Raw genomic sequence first — 6,399 nt, 5'->3', positions numbered from 1 at the left:
ATCAAAACAAAACAAAATCAGCTTTGTCCCAAAAACAACTTTTTTTTGATTTTGGTGTCTTTGTTTTCTGGTATTCTTGCTAGTTTTCTTTTATTCTATTCTTAGGTCTCCCATGATCTGGACTCACCAACACGAGGAGATTCTGGTACGAGAAATATATACATATGAACCTTACAATCACAAGAGTGGCACCACACAGCGAGGTGAGTCGTGGAAGTTGATTGCAGAGACTTTAAATACTTTAGATGACCCAAAGTTTACAGTTAATCACCGTGCTGTACGAGAACGATATGGATTGATGGAAAAAAATTTCAAGCGCAAAAAAGCAGATGAGGAAAAAGCAACTGGAATAGCTCCAGAAGAACCAACTGATTTTGAGGTTGCAATGGAAGACATTGTCTCAAAATTCGAAGAAATTGAGCTTTTAACACTAAAAGAACGTGAAGAGAATAATCGGGCAGCAGAAAAAGAACGCGAAACTGCAACTGAAATGCGAAGGCAATGCATGGAGACTCACTCAGAGACGACCAAAAGAAAAGGCGATGAACCAGCAATGGAATCAAATTCAAAAACGAAACGAACAAGAAGATCAGGAGATGATACGTTGTGTTTTATGAGAGAGAAAATGAATATAGATAAAACTTTGAGGGAGAAAGAACTTGAGATTGCTGCGAAACGTGAAGAAAACTTGCAAAAATTGTTAGATCAGCAGCAAAGACAAAATCAGACAATGCTCCAATTATTGATGGCTAGAGACACAAAAAACAATAGATTACTGTATTGTTGGTTTTGTAATGGAATTTCTTGGCGTTGAAATTATTCTTTATTGTTGACATTTACTTCAGTTGTTCTAAAATTTGAACGTAGTTTTTAAGCTCTGAGTTGTTTATAACTGTCAGACTGTTTTTAACTTGTTTGGACCACATTTAACGCTTAGAACAAGTGCCAGTACAGCATTAGATAAATTATCTTGCTTTAAGAAAAATTGTTTTATATTGTTCTTTTCTTTTGAAAAACTGCTCTCAACTTTTTAAGAAATGGTTCTTGAATGTATGTGATAGCAGTGCAGACCATGATTTTCCCTTAACTTTTAGTGCTGTAAAGCCCTAAGACTTAAAGATGTTGTAGGGTTATTTTTTAGTCCCTATCAGTCCCTATGAAAAGATTGTGTTTCTTGTTTTGATTTCATTGATTTATCAATTTTCAGTAAAAAGCCAAAGCTGTGTTTCATTGAATTTTTTTTGCTTTACTATGTTAATATTTGTAATTTTTATCGCAGTATGTATTTATGTTTATTTGATGTCTTTTTAAAAAAAAAGTGAAAGTTGAACATTAGGATTCTTTTCTAACAACAGTGGTAAATAAAATGTACAAATGATAAGATCCAAGTTAATAAAACAGGTCAGAACAGCAAATATATTTAAGCTAAATATGTGTTGATATTTGGTGGATCACAATCAGCAAGGCACACACACCAAATACATTTTACCAACAGCACTCAGACGAACTTTGAGATTCTTTTTAAAGTCAATGAACTTGAAAAAATTTGCAATATCCCCAAAAACCCATTCCACAGAAACTCTTACATACTTTTATTGAAACCAGTTTGTTGGGCTGTTAATCTAGGTCCTTTAAATGGTGCTTGAAGTTGCCTTCTCAAAGGGTAGGCAGGGTCTCCATATATACAAAGTATACGTCCATCTGTAGCATGGGAATGTTGCTGAAGTTGCCCAAGAAGACCAGACTGTGCCAGCATAGCTGCATCATGTCTCTTCCCTTCCACTGGTCCAAATAAATTTGCTATAAGTCCATTTGGGATAACGACACTTTGAAATTTAATGCTGTGAACACGTTTATGTCCATTATAGAGAATTCTTTGATTTTGTCCGGGTCGACTAACTGGTCTCACCGTACCATCAACAAAAATCTAAAGCACCACCTTTATTATGGATGACATGAGCATACTCTTCAAGAGATGCAGGAGACATCCATGGATGATTAAATCCTGATAAAAGTCTGCCATAGTTATTATGAATATGGTTTAAAATGTTATAATTAGTCATGCACAACTCAGGAACTGATCTTCCAAAAATTGGTATCATGGATCCAAATCTTACTGGATATGCATATCGTCCCAAAAAAATACAAAACGCTTCAATACCATTGAGTTTTGATCTGTTATAGCAAACTACTTCATATGGTATTTGAAAAAGTTCTTTCAAAATATAAATGTCATTTTTCTTGAACCTGAATCTTCATTTAGCTTATACAAGTCAAATTCAGCATATCTCCAGTATGTAAAATCTGGGTTTCTTGATCTATGTAAGTCATACAACAACAAAAATTCTTGATCATCTAAAATATTATCATAGTAACCAAATAAAAGAGCTTCTCTAATCTCTCTAGAACTTGGCATTATGATTATTATGATGTGAATCGAATATTGAACTCTGCCATATTTGTTTATGTTTTTCGCGCCTTTTTTTAAAGCTTTGCCATGTTTCGAAGCTTATCATATTTTGGACGAGGGTGGTTGTTTGAAGGCGGTGTTCAATTACGACCGCCTCCCTCTACTCACCACTGCTGCTGCTTAAGCTCCCTATTGAAAGATTACAACCGTAGAGAAATGATCGAGCAAGCATGCAAATTCTACAATCTAAAGCTCTCTGAGGCAACTATGAAGCGTCATAAGGTACGTAATTTCAAACTTATCATCGCTCTAAAACAACACGGCTCTCCTTAATAAAAAAATTTATCTTACACCCAATTTTTTGATTGATTATAAACAAATCCTATAATTCTATATTTCACTGTGTTTTTGATTTCAAATAATTAAGTTTTAAAAGTTCAAGATTTCTATAATGTTTGTTTCATATTTTTAGTCCTCTCTACCGGTGGACGTGAACGTTGTCGGAGAGGACAAGGTACCAGCATCCCTATCCATTCGGCCAACGATACCCATAGACGTGAAGATAAAGCTGTTAAAAGGAATGGACGACATCAAATTTACACGTCTTTCCATCACTATAGTTGACGATTCTTCTGATAGAGGTATGTTTATTTTGAATATATATGTGAAGAAATAAGAATTTCTGTCCAACTATATTCACTCAGGAGATTTGGGTGGCAGAGCAGATATATATATATCCAAAGGAGTCTAAGGTGTTTACACCTTTGTTGATTCATGTTTTGTTTTCTTCTCCTGTCAGTCTGCCTGGAGTTTGTTGTCATCTTGTACAGGCCGCTGGGGTAATGTCGCCTGGCTGTCTTAAATGACAGTCAGCCTGTCCCAAGCCAGGATAAAGACAGAGGGACCCAGAGAGGACTAATTACCCTTTCATTGTAACATCGTCTCTCTAAGAGGAAAAAGAATTCGGCCACTCTTTGTTGTTTGTAGGTCTGACAGGAGAAAACATTTTATTTTCATACTATATATATATTTATAACATAATTTAAGAATAAAATGCTCAAAAAACTATTTCCAGGACCCTAAAATTAGATCATATTTAGTGTTAATTTTTAGAACGTTCTTAATGTCCTAAAAACGTTAGGTGGACTTCGAAACAACGTTATGTGTTATTTATAACTGAAAGCTTTCAAAAACTAAATTTTAGCCGCTGTACCATCAAAACCTAAGCCACAGAACAAGATTTGTCAAGCCATTGCAGAAATCGATAGGCATATGAAGAAAAAGGGATACGCTATATGTGAAGGTATGGTTTACAAAAAGCCCAAGGAGTGTATGTTTACTTACGTGATGTGTACGAAAATCAAGAAGTATCTGATGAGATGTCTGAAAATTACAAAGATTGCCGAGCTGTTGACTCCACATATTGAGAGAGTTACGGAATTGCTGTCTGATCCAGATTGCGGACTGATAACACCAATGACACGACTGTTCAACGTGATTGAAGTTTTGCCACATGGTACATGTTTTTTGATAACTGAAAAGCGTTTTGTAAAAATAAAGAAATTTGCACCAGATCACACACCGTGAACGCTTATTCGTTACGAGTATAAGGCTGACATCCGAGGTAACCTTTTTTTCAAGCTAGGTTCAACATTTTTTCTTTGCTAAAGCGATCTCAAGTGAAAATGTCTTTCAAAAGATAAACTTTTTATTAGATGAATTGAATGTCATTTTTCTAACCAAATCTCTTGCATTTTCAGGTATATTTAACAGTTTTCCCAAGCAGAAGACGAGAGTGAAATTTCTTCAAAAATTCTATCAATTGTTGTTACATAAGATGTTTCCTATCAAAGAACGAAAACTGTTGCTACATGGACAATCAAATTCAGGAAAAACCACCTGGTTCTACACACTACAAGGTAAGAAACGCCAAATTTCATACAAAATCTTCCTTTTAATGCTTGAACTAAAGATGCTTTCTCGAATGTCGTAAAACCAACTTTCATGTGGTAGAATTTATTACATATGATGTACTTGTTACCTCCTAGGGCTGATTTCAACTGAACACATTGCAGGTGTCACGCAAGAAGGCCGATTCGCCGGCCACATGATAAAAGATTCAACAGAAGTAGTGTTCATGGATGAGTGGACATCCAACTCGCTAAGCTGTGAAGACGCCAAGAGAGTTTTACAAGGTATCAATCAAATTAATATATTTTTCGGTGACTATATTTATTTGTTTCAGCTTTATATAATCGTGTGTTTAACTATAAAATGCATTTTCCTTTATTTTTTCTAGCCTGGCTGAGAAATAACTGTATGGAAGTATTCCATTACTGTGCAAAAGTCCTAAAAGATATGCCTCTTTTCGAATCGTGCACGAACCAAGAGCTATTCAGACTAAAGCGAGAGGAACTTCGCACAGGCGCCGTCTTCAACGATTATGACGGTTTAGTCGATCAATTACTGGCAGATTCCGACTTCGAAAGTGAGAGTGCCGGCGAATCAACTTCATCAGAAACGACGTCTGAAGCTGAATTGACCTTTACAGAACACGAGATGAATTTGTATTTCTTGGGAGCTGATGAAAACGACCCTCAGAGATGGGAAAAGAAACATCCACTTTTCACCACACATCCAGATCGCATTGACGGAGCACTGTACCAACTTCAAAAGTTGTCTGAGGAGGAGTGGAAAAAAATTCCAATAAATTGTCAAGATTTAACACGGTAAGATGGCTTCAATTAATCTCAGGAATTTTTTCACAATACAAAATCGAGTCACCGTGTTTGACAAAATTGGTAATTAAATTTAATAGATTAAAAGGGACAGCCTGTATTCCGGGATTCTGCTATGGCCCTGGTAAATACCTAGATTCGCTTAAATCGAGCTGTGACTCGAAAAACTTGAATGTTCAATTCCAGTTAGCATTTGAGAAAATCAATAGAATAAACATTCTAAAAGACGTTACCCTTTTCACTTTTAGCAACAAAAGGTAACAACAAGTAACAACAGGTAACAACGAGTAACAAGAGGCACTTTCGATTCTGGACTTAACTTTTTCGGTCAATTTGACTTAGTTCCAGAAAAAGTGTAACAACAGGAAATAACAAGTAACAACGGGTAAGAAGAATTAGAAGTAGCTAAATCTAAAAAAGAAAACGCCCACTTTCATAATGCAAAAGGAAAAAAAGAAGAATATAAATAGGTCATTGTTGGCTTTTCATTTTTTTTCTGTTTTGGTTTTGAAATATCATTTACCGTCTTTTCCAAATCTATTTCCAATATGGATTTCTCAAGCTCATCCTCATTGTTATCCAATGGTACCAAGCTTGTGGTTGAAGTCAATAAGACTTCAATTGAAATATTTTCCAATTCTTTTTCAGTGCTAAGTTCAATAATGTTTGTATTTTTGTTTTCTGTTGAAGATTTTTCGTCACTCGAATAAAAGACACATCCCCTCTCGTGGATCCCTTTTCAAAGTTATTCTTCTAAAATTTCTTTTCCGTTTGTCACCTCTTTTTAATTTTTCACACACAGTCGAGTCAGATTCACTGGACGACGTAGAACTGTATTCCATTTTTATTAAGTTTTCTTAAAAAAAAGTGCAGAAATGAATTTAACACAGCATTGTTTCCTAATGTTTGAAAATTTAATATCGAATTGAAAACATATAAGATTTTGACTACAAAATATTTTTTACAATGTTTTACGTACTACAAAGAACGCTATTATACAATACAAGAGTGAAGCAACCATAAAAATTCATAAATTAAAACAAAAATGAAAAAATGATTCATTTTTTGAGGAGTTTTTTAAAAGCAGCAGAATCAGCACGTACCCTCAACGAATCACGGCTTCTTGATTGGTGGAAATCAAAAGCCTTATCTCGAATAATGGCAGCCCAGTTTTTGTCACCGTGTCTTTTGATACCTTTTAAAAGCATATTATCTTCCATTGGCGAGAACTTAACTTCCTTGTTACCAGCC

At 35.0% G+C, this 6,399-nt stretch overlaps 1 pseudogene; it reads right to left on the bottom strand.

The window, feature by feature from the left end:
- Positions 1 to 1,457: 1,457 nt before the first annotated feature.
- Positions 1,458 to 2,416, bottom strand: LOC136804843 (uncharacterized; annotated as a pseudogene).
- Positions 2,417 to 6,399: the final 3,983 nt, after the last annotated feature.

This window comes from Clytia hemisphaerica, unplaced genomic scaffold (assembly GCF_902728285.1).
Source record: "Clytia hemisphaerica strain Z4C2 unplaced genomic scaffold, Clytia hemisphaerica genome assembly, whole genome shotgun sequence".
Taxonomy (NCBI): domain Eukaryota; kingdom Metazoa; phylum Cnidaria; class Hydrozoa; order Leptothecata; family Clytiidae; genus Clytia; species Clytia hemisphaerica.
This window is presented reverse-complemented; position numbering and strand designations above follow the sequence as displayed.